The sequence below is a fragment of the Furipterus horrens genome, unplaced genomic scaffold (assembly GCF_987537825.1).
Source record: "Furipterus horrens unplaced genomic scaffold, mFurHor1.1.pri manual_scaffold_6, whole genome shotgun sequence".
Classification (NCBI taxonomy): Eukaryota; Metazoa; Chordata; class Mammalia; order Chiroptera; family Furipteridae; genus Furipterus; species Furipterus horrens.
The window spans coordinates 155,275,640-155,289,693 of record NW_028327176.1 but is presented as its reverse complement, the minus strand read 5'-3'; the positions used below and the strand labels follow the sequence as shown (position 1 = coordinate 155,289,693).

The 14,054-nt window shown below is 38.4% G+C and overlaps 1 protein-coding gene across 2 annotated transcripts in view; it reads right to left on the bottom strand.

Annotated features, from left to right (window-relative positions):
- Window positions 1–14,054, bottom strand: part of NT5DC1 (5'-nucleotidase domain containing 1) — a 113,281-nt gene that overhangs the window by 19,814 nt on the left and 79,413 nt on the right. The window lies entirely within an intron of this gene.

The following is a 14,054-nucleotide window of genomic DNA, read 5'->3' as shown; positions in this document are numbered from 1 at the left end:
TTTTAAATTACTTTTAATTCAGATAATTGCTTTGGCAGAGGTATTAATTTTGCAATATAAAATTTGAAATTATGGACCTGATAAAGGAGAAAAGTGTTAACTTCTCTTTGATATAATAAACACAGAGATATAGGATCTACGTGTAATGCTTTAAGACATAAGGAATGATAATGACCTGAACCAGAATTCTTAACCTGAAGTACATACATGGGCCTCAGGGGGTGAATGAAACCCCAATGTTGTTGGCAATATTTCGTTTATCAATGTATTTGTGTGTGTCTGGGGAAGCAGAGCAGCTGTGAACCCTGTAGCTTTCATCAGATTCTGGGGACTAGGATGACTCCCAAGAGCTCAGGAACCATAGATTTAGATTTGTCAGATTAGGGCAATCTGATAAAGATAGCATTTCAATATGCTCCCTTCATCACTGTCAAAAACAATCTTATGAATGTGTCTTAGAAAAAAGGAGATTTTCTATAGTAGGTGATATAGAACTTTTACACCAGTAAAGAATTCCTGGACTACCCTGTACATGTACATATACATCCTAAGTCCAATAAATTTATATCTATTTAGAACGGCTAAAGAATAGCTGCTCTTGTTAATTTAACTGTAGATTAACTAAGAATTGCCTAATATACAGGTTAAAAACATGTATAACACATTACAAATATTCTTAATATTGAAACTATATTGAAAATAAAATTTAATGAGATTAAATTATTGATTTTCTTACTAAATATAATACATTCTCACTACAGAAAATACACTGTCTCAGTTTTTTTTTAATGCTGTGTAACAAACCACCTCAAGCATAGTGGTTTTGAACAACATACATGAGGTCTGTCCAGAAAAAGTGCAGCCATTGTTAACGTAAAGAGAATGGTTTGCATAACATCGATGTAACCTGGCAGCCAAGGAGAGTGGACTGGAATGCGCGTATGTGAACAATGATGACTTCACTGTACTAGTCAGTAGAGGCGGTAGCTGCCACTGAGTGAGCATGTGTACTATGTGGTCATCGCATTCAAAATGACTGAGCAGGTAGAGCAACAAATCTGCATCAAATTTGGCATTAAGCTTGAGCATTCCTGTGGAAACTACTCAGATGATTCAGAAGGACGCAGCTATGGACAACTGGTGATTGGCAGCTTCATCACGACAATGTGCCTGCTCATGCATGTCTCATGCAGAGTTTTTTTGCAAAACGTCGAATTCCCCCAGGTGACTCAGCACCCCTATAGCCCAGATTTGGTGCCCAGCAACTTCTGGTTTTTCCCAAAACTAAAATCACCTTTGAAAGGGGAGAGATTTCAGACCGTCGATGAGATTTAGGAAAATATGATGGGGCAACTGATGGCGACTGGGAGAGCTGTGTGAGGTCCCAAAGTGCCTACTTTGAAGGGGACTGAGGCGTCATTGTCCTCTGTACAATGCTTCTTGTATCTTCTTGAATAAATGTCTCTATTTTTCTTATTACATGCTTGATACCTTCTAGACAGACCTCGTGTGATCATATCTCAGGATTCTGAGGGTTGACTGACTTAAGCTGGGCAGTTCTCACTTGGGGTGTGCCAGTCAGATGTCACTGGGTTTAGAATCATCTAAGCGTTTCTTCTTTCACTATCTAGTACCTGGGCTGGGATGCTGGAACAGTAGGGACTGCTGAAATAACTCTCCACTTAGCTAGACTGGGATTCCCCAAGAGTGCTGGTCTCAGGGTAACTGGACTTCTTAAATGGTAATGAACTTCCCCTGGAGAAAGTGCTCCAAGAGACTAAGATGACAGCTGCAAGAATTCTTATGACTTAACCTTAGAAGTCGTATAGTGTCATTTCTGCTACATTTTACTGAATATATGGGGTCAGCTCATGTTCCAGGAGAATAAAACAGAAGGGTATAAATTCTGAGTGGCATAATTCATAAGGGGCTGTTTTCAGATTAGCTATCAGACATCACTAATATTTTGGTGTGATTCTTGCCAGTATGTTTTCTAGTCGTCGTCGTCGTCAGCCGTCCGTCTCGAGAGACGATGGTGTAGCTTCTTAAGAGTCTATCTGCACCGCTGAGAATGGCTGTGCAGTCCGACTCGGGAGTGACACGGTATCTGTCTCCTCCCGTGTTGAATCGACATCTTGCGATGACGCTGGAGTGTCCTCTCCAGTGAAGCTGAAGCTACAGAGCCTGGGCAGGGTGATATGGAGGGTCTGCTGTTGCCCATGCAGCAGACCCCCCCTCTCTTCGCAGCTGAAGGGTCCAAGGGAAAGACGGAGTCAATACAGCTTGGCTTCAGGTGCGCCGCAGGAGTTGCCGGTGTTGACTACAACGTCAAACCGCCTTAGGGACTCCGGCTCCGGATTTTCTGTCGGGGTTTACTCCCTTAGCCTTTCCCCTGAAGAGGTATGCCGCAAGGCAGCGGAGGTTTTTTGGAGTCAGAGTTTTCCTTCTCTGATGTGCCCTGACTGGAAGATCGAACCAGCGACACTTAGCTCGCAGGCCGACGCTCAATCCACTGAGCCAAACCAGCCATGTTTTCTAGTAATATGTAACTAAATGGGAATTTTAAACATACCATCGTTTTTTTTTTTACCTGCATTTTTGTTCAGCATCATATTTGAGCAATTTCTAAACATTTTAATGGTTTTAATACTGACTTTTATAAGTAGGTTATTTATAATAATCTTTACTTGTAATAATAACTGACATATTTGACTGCTTGTTTTTGCCAGACACAATTCTAAAATCTTTACAAGTAATAATGTATTTAATCATTATAACAAGCCCATGAGACAAGTCCTACAGTGTTTCCATTTTGTAGATAAAGGAAACCGAGTTACAGAGAAGCTAAGGAACTTGCCCTAAGTCACAAGGCTAAAATGTGGCAGTGCCAGGATTTGAATGTAGCCAGACTGCCCTCTTCTGTGACACGGCATATGGGTATTATACAACTTCAGGAATACCATAAATCCTTACTTTTTTTTTCTTGCATATGGTACACAATTCCATGGTATCACAGTTCAGGGGCTATGAGCTGACTGGAATTTGAATAAGTAGGAGTCGGAAATATGAACAAATCAAATCATATCTCTGCAGAGGAAAAAAGTAGCTATTGATATGCATTCTGTCTAATTATAGCCACAGAATCTAGAACTGGAAGCGATCTTAGAAATCATCTACTTTAAACCTGTCCTCTTAAAGACAAATTAAAAAGACAGCAGCTTTTGCTGAAAGCTACATTAGGTTAACACACTTGAAGTCAAATGGTACACCTATTTTACTCTGTAGTTACTGAATAAAGCACTTTTGCTCAGAATTTCTGTAGATGTTTTTTTTTTTTTAATTTTTTTTTATTTTGGTTTTTCAATTACAGTTGTCCCCTTTTCCCCTAATTTCTCTCCCCCACCCAACCCACCCCCTCTCCCGCAATCATATCCCTCCCCGTTGTCCATGTCCATGAGTCTTTTATACGGGTTCTTTGACTAATCCCTTCCCTTACTTATCCCCCTTCTCTCCCTCTCCCCTCCCCCCTATTGACTGCTATTCTGCTCTTTGTTCTATTTAGTTCCTTTGTTTGTGTTGTTCTTTAGTTTCCTGTATTAGGTGATATCATATGGTATTTTTCTTTCTTTGCCTGGCTTATTTCACTAAGCATAATTCCCTCTAGTTCCATCCATGTTGTTGCAAATGGCAGGAGTTCCTTCTTTCTTTCTGCTGCATAGTATTCCATTGTGTAAATGTACCACAGTTTTTTGATCCACTCATCTACAGATGGGCACTTAGGTTGTTTCCAGCACTTAGCTATTGTAAACAGTGCTGCAATGAACATAGGAGTGCATAAGTTCTTTTGAATTGGTGTTTCAAGATTCTTCGGGTATAATCCTAGTAGTGGAGTCGCTGGTTCAAAAGGCAGTTCCATTTTTAATCTTTTGAGGTAATTCCATACTGTTCTCCATAGTGGCTGCACCAGTCTGCATTCCCACCAACAGTGCAGTAGGTTTCCCGTTTCTCCACATCCTCGCCAGCACTTGTTGCTTGTTGATTTGTTGATGATGCCCATTCTGACTGGTGTAAAATGGTATCTCATTGTGGTTTTTATTTGCATCTCCCTGATGGCTAATGATGTTGAGCATTTTTTCATGTGTCTATGGACCTTCTGTATGTCCTCTTCGGAGAAGTGTTTGTTCAGGTCCCTTGCCCATTTTTTAATTGGGTTGTTTGTTTTCTTGAGGTTTAGTCGTATCAGCTCTTTATATATTTTGGAAATCAGTCCCCTGTCTGTGATGTCATTGGCAATCTGTAGACGTTTTCTGTAGTCAATGAGCTGATGTTATCTATGCCATTAACTGATATCTGCATAGGAAAAACCCCAAATAAATGTCTTACATTAAGAAATAAATGCTATCCCTTCCTAAAATGCACTGTCCTCTTTTTGTTGCTTAGGAACGTTTGCAAATCGTCTCAAGGTTGTGTTGCTGCGGAACCCTCCCAACGCCCTCACCCAGTCACACCACCTCTGGACACCAACCACACTGCACAATGATAAACACTTGCAACGAGCGTGTTTATGTATCTTTCTTTCTTCTGAGACTGTGAGATCTTTTAGGAAAGGAACTATCTTCATATTCATATTTACATTTTTGATGTAAGGCAAACAGTCAAAGATTAATAATTATAAAAGTGTGTTTGAGAGCGAAGAGCTACCAGATAAGAATTACCAGGTGATTATAAAGACCAGAGTTGGCAAACCACAGCCGCCAGTTAAGGAAGGTTTTATTTACATCTTAAATGGTTATGTAAGTATCTTTGTAAAGGTTACAGCCCTTATAATTTGGTCCTTGAATAAATAGTTTGCCTGTTTCTGATATAAAAACAGTATTTCTAATTATGGGACAGTTACAATAAACAACAAATGGCTATAACCCAGTATTAGAAAGTGCCAACAAGAATAATTAATAAAACTATTAATCTGAAAGACTTTCTTTGAATGTTAGAAAGCCTCTCAGTGAAATAAATATTATAAAATCATCTGTGACAAAGCTGCCTTCTGAAAGACGATACAAACACCTTTGTGCATTTATTCATCACAGTGGGTCCCTAGGAATGCTGTATTTGGCTCAGTTATTCTCTGGCCTTGGTCCCCTAACAGTCAATTCCACTGAGCCAGAAGAGGGCTCTCTTCACTCTTGCCATTTTGTTAAAACAAATCTAAATCTGCCTTTGCTGTTGCCATTATGACTCTGGTACACTTTATTTTCAGTCTCTGAATTCAGTGTGTTCGGGCTCATTTGGTCTGTTAACAGATCAAAGGTAGGGGCCACAGTAAGACACTGCAAGCCCAGGGCTGAAAGCTAACAGCTACTAGTATTTTCCCTTGTTAATGTCAGAGGAAGTAGAAAGATCCAAGAAATGCACATGATGACATGATGGCATCATCAAAAGGACCAACAGAGCTTGTAGCTTGGGATGAACAGAGGCACTGTAACCACAGAACCAGCTCAAAACAGCCTTATCCTGTATGACAAGGTGCTGAGTTGATTTTCGGAGGTAACAGACCAAAACCACAAGTCATGCAGTCAAAGGACGTGCAGAAGAGAGAACTTCGGTCTCTAGCTGCACCCAGAACCAAAGTTCCTCCCACCCCACCCACGGATACAGAAGACCAGGACATAACTGGAACTTGAACACCAGAACCCATTCAGAAGCCAATGGTCCACTGTCCAGGAAGATCTGGTGTTGCTGCCCCTTTACCGTAAATCGCCAAACTCCAACGTCTTCCAAATAAAACTTGTCCCACCAGCACTTCCACACACCTGTTCCCCTTAAAAGCCCTTGGCCTGGTCCAGTGAGCAAGATGGATCTCAGGCACCAGTAGGTCTCCCATGTTCTCAGCTGGCACCTTCTCAATCAGTAAACCTTTTCCAACTTGAGTTTTGGCCCTTCCAAGCATCAGGGGCACGAACTTTGCTTCAGTAAAAGCACTATCGCCTAAATGCACTTTTACAAATTAGCTGCTAAGAAACAGGACTGTTTTTCTTGGTAGAACATACTAAAGATGCCTCCGGGTAAAACCTGGGACAAGTTTTAGGGGCCAGCTTCAAAGAAATAAACTAAGTTTTGTCTCAAATAGTTTTTAAGAGTATTTGCCAGGCAAAAAACCAGCTTGGAAGGTTTTGTTTTCACCAGAGGAAGCAGACCCATTGATTATTCGGACTTGAAACATCCCACCTTCTCCAAAAGAAAGAAACTGGAAAAAATGAGAACTAAAATGGGATGGCTTGGGGCAAAACAGGCTCAGTGAAGTGCCAATGATATTTCTCTAAAAAAAAAGCTACGGCAGACTTCTCTAGCTTTGAGGCACAGAGATCAGGAACAGTAACAGGAACAAAGGAGTTATAAGCTAGACATTAGGGTTCATTTACTAGAAGTGTTTTAAGGAAACCTGCCTCCCACTGAGGACTCAAGCACTCAACAATTCTTCAACACACACACACGCACGCGCACACACACACACACACACACACACACACACAAAAAAAAAAAAAAAACTAAAAGAGAACTTTAATTCTGTTGCTTCAGCCTAGTTTTTATTCTGGAGTTTGTATCCTAATAGACTGCCAAGAGAGCATTTGGTCTATAAATACTATGCTAAATTCAGCTCCTAAATGAACATATATAACTAAAATTGATCAGTCATGGGACCCTAGTCCTTATTCTACAATAATCTCTTTCGAGGCACAGAGAAAGCCTGGGGCATGGCTGTTGGAGCCTTAGTCCCTAACACAGCTTGCAGGCTGTCAGGGGTGGGCAGGGTCCCAGAAAGCAGTAAGAAGAGTGCAAAGGTGACTAATGCTGGGTATGGCTGGTTCCAGGAAATAGTCTCCTCTAGGCAGCCCTTTTTACTTTCTCAATCTCTTTTCTTCTTTGGCCTGATCCCTTCCTTTCACCTCTTTCACTCTATCCTCTTCCAATTTAACTTAATTTAACAAGTTTATATTTTTTGCACATTTTTCTGAACTAACAAGCAAAACATACAGTCATATTAAGATGACAGTCATATGTATTTTTTAAACTAAAATATGAAATATTCTGCCAGGTTAACATGAAAAATCTTAAAATAATGTTAAGAACTGTCCATATATATATAATTGAAGGTTCTGAAAGAAAGGTATTTTCTGTTTTCTCTCCTTAGGACACATTAATTAAGTCTACAAAAGAAAACAAAACATGTACTCCTGTAACTGTAGACTCTGTATATAGGAAATGGAGGTAGGTAAGTATTTTTTTCCCACTAGTTCCTAAAACGCACCATCCGCTAATTGAGGGCCTTCTTCTTTTTAAAAAAAATTTTTAAAAAATATTTTCTTTTAAAGATTTTATTTATTTATTTTGACAGAGAGGGGAAGGGAGGGAGAAAGAGAGGGAGAGAAATGTTACTGTGTGGTTACCTCTTGCACACCCTCAGCTGGGGACCTGGAGCACAACCCAGGCATGTGCCCTGAGTAGGAATCAAACAGGTGGCGTTTTGGTTTGCAAGCCAGCCCTCAGTCCACTGAGCTACACCAGCCAGGGCCTGAATGCCTTCTTGGGGCCAGGCGTGATGTGGGCCCTCAGGATACCAAGATGACACAGGGTTCTTACCTGTAAGAAGGCCTCAATGTTGAGGGAGGGAACAACTGAAATTGAAATGCTGGGCCAGGCAGACAACCAACATGTCAGGGCTGCTGGGGAAGACAATGACTATTTCTCAAACAGGTGAGGGGAGGCTTCATGAGAAGGTGAGATCTGGGTTGGGCCTTCGTCTCAGGGAGAGACATTTCAACAGGCAGTGAATGGCAGGAAGAGCAATCCAGCAGAGAAAACAGCAGCAGAAAAGATACACGCTGAGAACTTTGGGAAGGTCTGCAGTTGAGTCCACGAGAACCCTGAATGGGAAGGGAAGGTTGTTGTTTGTATGGGCTAGATAACAGGACGGCTTGTTCCTCTTGCAATGCCTTTGCTCAGACTGTCTGTGGTTCAGCCCACGCCATCATCAACTTTAAGTCATTACCTCAAAACCATTCTTCTCTGCTTTTCTAAATTCTACCCTTTTAGGGGTGAACTTAATGCTCACTTTTTCTAATTTTCTTTCTCCTTTGAATATGCCAACTACCTTGTTCTAGTGCACATAATCTTGACTCTCAGTCATAAGTTTTTCTCTGCAATTTATTAATTGCATAAAAGATTTTTATTTTTCAGTTAAGTTCCATAAAGCGATTTCCTTTGTGACTTTAGAGTGGTTAGCACTGTACTGATTAGATTCTAGGCACATAGAATACATTCAATAAAGGTAATTAATTAAAATTTCTCTTGAGGTTAAATATACTCACTTGAAATCTTAGTGTAGAATACTATGTGGTTTAACAAAATAAATCATTTCTCCTGTAGTCAAAGGTAAACTTTATTTCTACTCAACCTAAATGAGGCCTACTTATCCTAAGTTTTATTTTTTTAAAAGATTTTACTTATTTATTTTTAGGAAGGGAGGCAGAAAGAGAAGGAGAGAAACATTAATTGGTGGCGTCTTGCACACCTCCAGCCTGGGACTGCCCACAACCCAAGCCCGTGCCCGGACTGGAACCCTCAATTTTTCACCATGCAGGATGATGCCTAACCAACTGAGCCACACTAGTCAGTGCTACATATCTTGTTTTAATTAAATGGAATCTCAAGGCGAAATACATTAGGAGCAGTAGTGTAAATATGAATGCGGGTATATATTTGGCATGTATCTTTAATCTTTCAGAATAAAGCACAACAAATTTGCTGTAGGCAGAACGCAGGGTTAGCTATTAACACAGAGATTCTACAATTTCCCAGAGGATCCGAATACAACAACACTGTAATAATCCAAGTATTTACTGATGAAAAATTATATTCTGACTTTCTTTTGACCTAGGAAAGCAATCTGTTAAGAAAGCATATGACATAAGCGATTAGACTATTTCTTTTTGAAAGGAAAGGAGATGTCAACATAAACCCAGAGGACCCAAAAGCCTGGAATTACTCAATAACCAAGGAAACGTTCAAAATTCAATTTAAATGAGGCAAATATTTTACTCACAGTTCTTGGCAAATGTTAGCAATAAACATTAAATGAGCTATGTGTCCTCAATGAAGGAAAAGGTGAATGAGAAGGAAATTGCACTAGACCTTATAGATGACCAATAACTGTCCAACTTATCTGAAATCCATGACAAAAGAAATGGTTTTCCTTCCAGATAAAAACTCCATTTAAAACTTCAAAAGGAGTTTAATATAAATGTCTCTTGCCAGCAAATTAAATGATTACAGAACAGAGGAGGAGGGAAGGAAGAAAGGAATGCATGATTTACAGGTGACTTCATTAAGTAATGGCTACTGCTATTAAGGAGAGTGGCTATTCCATTCCTACTGAAAAATCTTCAAAGGACAGAGCAGTTCTGTATGGAGCAGATATACATATATAAGCACATTATAGGATGTGGTCCTGGGTATCTGTCTTTCTCTGACTTATTTCACTCAGCGTAATACCCTCTAGGTCCATCCATGCTGTTGCAAATGATAAGATTTCATTCCTCTTTATGGCCGAGTAATACTCCATTGTTTATATGTACCACATCTTCTTTATCTACTCATCATCTACTGATGGGCACTTGGGTTGCTTCCATATCTTGACTATTGTAAATAAAGCTTCAGTGAACACAGGGGTGCATATATTCTTTCTTTGAGTTTCTTCAAAAATACCCAAAAGTGGTTATAAGGCAGTTTCATTTTAAATTTTTGGGGAAACCTCCATACTGTTTTCCACAGTGGCTGCACCAGTCTGCATTCCCACCAATAGTGCATGAAGGATTCCCTTTTCTCCACATCCTTGACAATACTGTTAATTGTGGACTTAGTGATAATAACCATTCTGACAGGTGTGAAGTAGTATCCCACAGTGGTTTTAATTTGCAATTCTGATTAGTGATGTTGAACATCTTTTCACATCTATTGTACATGCTTTTAGAGAGGTGTCTATTCAGGTTTTCTGTGCATTTTTTAACTGGATTGTGTGTGTGCGTGCGTGCACCCATGTGTTGAGTTGTATGACTTCTCTATAAATTTTGGATATTAATTCCTTATTGGATGTATTGTTGGGAAATATCTTCTTCCATTCAATAGGCTCTCTTTTCATTTTTGTTGATAGTTTCCTTTGCTGTGCAAAACTTTTAGTTTGATGTGGTCCCATTTGTTTATTTATTTATTTTTTGTTTCCCTTGCCCAAGGAGATATATCAGAAAAAATACTGCTAAGAGAAATGTCTGGATTTTACTGCCTCTGCTTTCTCCCAGGATTTTAATGGTATGTAGTCTTACATTTAAGTATTTAATCCATTTTGAGTTTATTCTTGTATATGGTGTAAAAGGTTGGTTTAGTTTCATTCTTGTGCATGTATCTGTCCAATTTTCCCAACACCATTTACTGAATAGACTGTCTTTATCCCTGGTATGTTTTTGCCTCCTTTGTCAAATATTAATTGCCCATAAAGGCTATATATATCATTTCTTAAAGAGCACTGTAAAGAGAACAATGGGGACCGAAAACTCATCTCGTCACCATGCAGACGTGAAAATGAGGTTCAGAGAAGGTTCCTTTGCAGATTGTCACACAATGAGCTGAAAAAGCATGATGGAATATAAATCCTAGTGTCCTGATCCTTCCTTACTGTCTACTTCTATTAACCTTACTATCTCCTTTACTAAGGTATTTTAAAGCTTTTTTGTAAAGGAATGTGAATGCAATTATCAAAACAAACAAAAACCACAAAAAACAAAAAAACACTTCAATATCCTACAAATATAGTATCAAAACAAAGATGGAAACACAAAAATAGCTGGTTTATTCTTAAATATACAGAATCACTGGATGGCTTTTTCTTTTTTAAAAATTTATTCCACATACCCAAGGCACTGCATTTGGGAAACTAAGTCCAGCAGCCCATCATCCCCTCTCCACCTGGGTGGAGGCTGTGGGCTCCGAGAGCAGCTCCTCACCCAGCAAATTTCAATCTGCCAGGTAACACGGAAATTACCTTCCCACAGTAAAATGTCATTTAAAAATTATCTTGTAGTTACCCAAGTAATAAAAGAAAAAATTATCCTTTTCCAAATTTCAAACACTTCAGAAAAGTCTAAAGACTTCTCTAAATACCATTCCCAAATCCTGGTCCCTTCTCTTTGTCTACATTTGATGGTATCATTGTTGTCATTTTGGTATATTAATCCTTCTAGATAAGTTTTTGTAGATGTGCAAATGCACATATGTATTTCATATGTTGATTTAGACCATTCCAATAAGTTTTTATGGACTTTTGCATATGCATATAGATTTTACAATTATTTTGTGGTTTGCTTTGCTCCCTCAACATGATCTAGAGATCCAGCCATGTACTTACAGATGCATTCAACTGATAATTACTGATCATCTACGACATTCCATGCATAAGTACTTCTAGTCAATGGAGACACAGGAACAAACAAAAGCAAATTTCCTGCTCTCACAGAGCTTACATTATAGAGACATTTCATTCTTTTAAATCATGGCATAGTAATCCAGTGTATGCATGTACCACAGATAGTCCTTTACTAATGAGTATTTTCATCCTTATAAATTGCTTTCTGTATGATTTCTTGTGTATATGTATTTCTGTAGAACTTGTACATACAATCACAACTGCTGGGGCACTGCATGTGCATGTTTCTAATTTTAGTAGGTACACTGAATTTCCTTCCAGAATAATATAACATTTGAGCAGCACGTATGTGCACACCCTTACCTCACACTCTCACTAGAACATATTATCACATTTAATTTTTGCCAATCCAGCAGGTGAAAAATGGGCATCTCATATCTTTACCTTGCATTTTCCTGGCTACTAATAAAGTAGAGGATCCTTTATCTTTATGAGTCACCATCTTTCATTCCTTTTGCATTTCTATAATATGCAAGGTTGGAAATGAAACACCAAAAAAATTGTTTGCTGGATTCAGTGGAGTGAATTGAGGTCTATTTATGTCAAACTACTTTATTATAAAAATTCACCAAACACACTCTGAGAGCACTTGGCAAATTCCAGTGTAATTAACTCCTCAAGTATTTCTTACCCCACCAAAAGCCTTCTGGCTCACAGCAGAGCACCATTCTCTCTTATGCAACTGCTTCCCTGCAGGGCCAAACTGCAAATTATATTGCCAAAAGTGAATGGGGTCAAAGGCCACTGTCATCACGGTGTTTTTTGGATGGGTCTGTGGAAAGTTGGAGGTGGGTACATTTGCTGATCACTGTGTGTGTGTGTGTGTGTTTGTGAGAGTGTAAGAATTGTGTGTATGTGTAGAGGTGCCTGTGGTCTAAACTGTTAAGCCAGCCTCTTCTGGCTTTTTCCAAAAGTTAAGTTATGATTATTATTATAGATATCAGGTGGTTCCCCCCACCCAAATCCTGACAATATCAAGTATTAGTGAGAATATTGAAAATATAAACTATCTGGAACTCTCCTTTACTTTGGAAAACTGTTTGCCAGTATCTACCAAAACTGAACACCCCCCCCCCCATAATGCAGTAGTCCCACTTCCATGTTCTAAGAGGAACACATAAATAGGCACAAAAAATACATGTAAATAATGTTCATGAAACATTCCTTGTAACAGTCCCCAATTTAAATTTACCTAAATGTCTATCAATTGTAGAATGGATAAATAAATTGTGGCATAGCCATAAAGGATGGGGCAAAAGTAGGTTTACATCTGTTCATATGGGAAATAACACAATAATTAATGAATAATAACATAAGAATAAACTCTATGTTTCACGTGCTAACAACTATAAACCTTCTTTTGCTCCACCCTGCATAATGGTACATTGTACAGTAATGTAAATTAGTGAATTACTGTTACATTCAGTAAGAGGAATGAATTATACAAACAAAATGTTGAGGGGAAAAGCCTGACTGAAGACTATACTTATAACCTAATTCTACTTTTATCAAGTTAAAAATGAGACAAACTTAATCTATGGTTTTAGAACTCCCTTCAGGAAAAAGATATTGGCTGGAAGGGAGCATGAAGAGGGCTTCTGGGGGACTGGAAATGTTCATTAGCTGGAAATATATTGATATTTAACAGTATTTAATAACAGGAATTATAAAGAACTGATACAGTATTTTCATGACTACGAAAATGAATCAAGTGCTAACTCAAATTAAAGTCACATCAAAAGAGAATCTATGTAATATCATTGTTAAGACTGTTTAATACAGAAAAGCAAGTGTTTGTTCAAATTTGCATTAAATAACATTTTAACTATTTCCTGCCTCAGCATAGTGTTTTTCTAATATATTCTATGGCAGATAGTTGTCTATTAAACTTAATTATAAGCATTTGTATTAAGAAGTCAAAAGCCGTGTTAGAATAAAATTAAGTTTCTTGTGAAATAGCAACCCTACTTTTTGGGAGGGGGCATTTCTATTATTCCTAGTAACATTTGTTAACATTTATTTCCCTTACTTTCTGAGATTTTTCCAGTCAAGGAACTGTTAGGTAATTAAGAAATGTCACTCTTCTTAATTTTTCCAGAGCATGTGAATTTACTTGTTTAGTTTAACAGCAGTAATAAAAACAGCTGTCATTGTTTTAATATTTTAACATTTATCTGAAATGCATTACAAATTTATAAAACAGCCCCTCTTTTCCCAGATTATAATCTTAGAATTCCAGTCTTAGCCTAATGGAAACATCATTGACTGGGTTTTGTCTGGCTCTGTAAATATCACTCAATCCTTATTTAAAGTGTTGCTGAATTTTGCAGGTATCAAGTAACAGATTTGTATCTATAAAAGAAAATAGCTCTTTGTTTTCAGAATTAAAGAAATAAACCTCTTGCCAATAATAAATTTTCTTGAGGTTCAGATACTTAAAAGTAGAATCAAGGACATATGGGATCACTATCTTCTCATGTTCTCCCGAAAGAGTATGGTGGATTCAACTCAGTGAATTTTA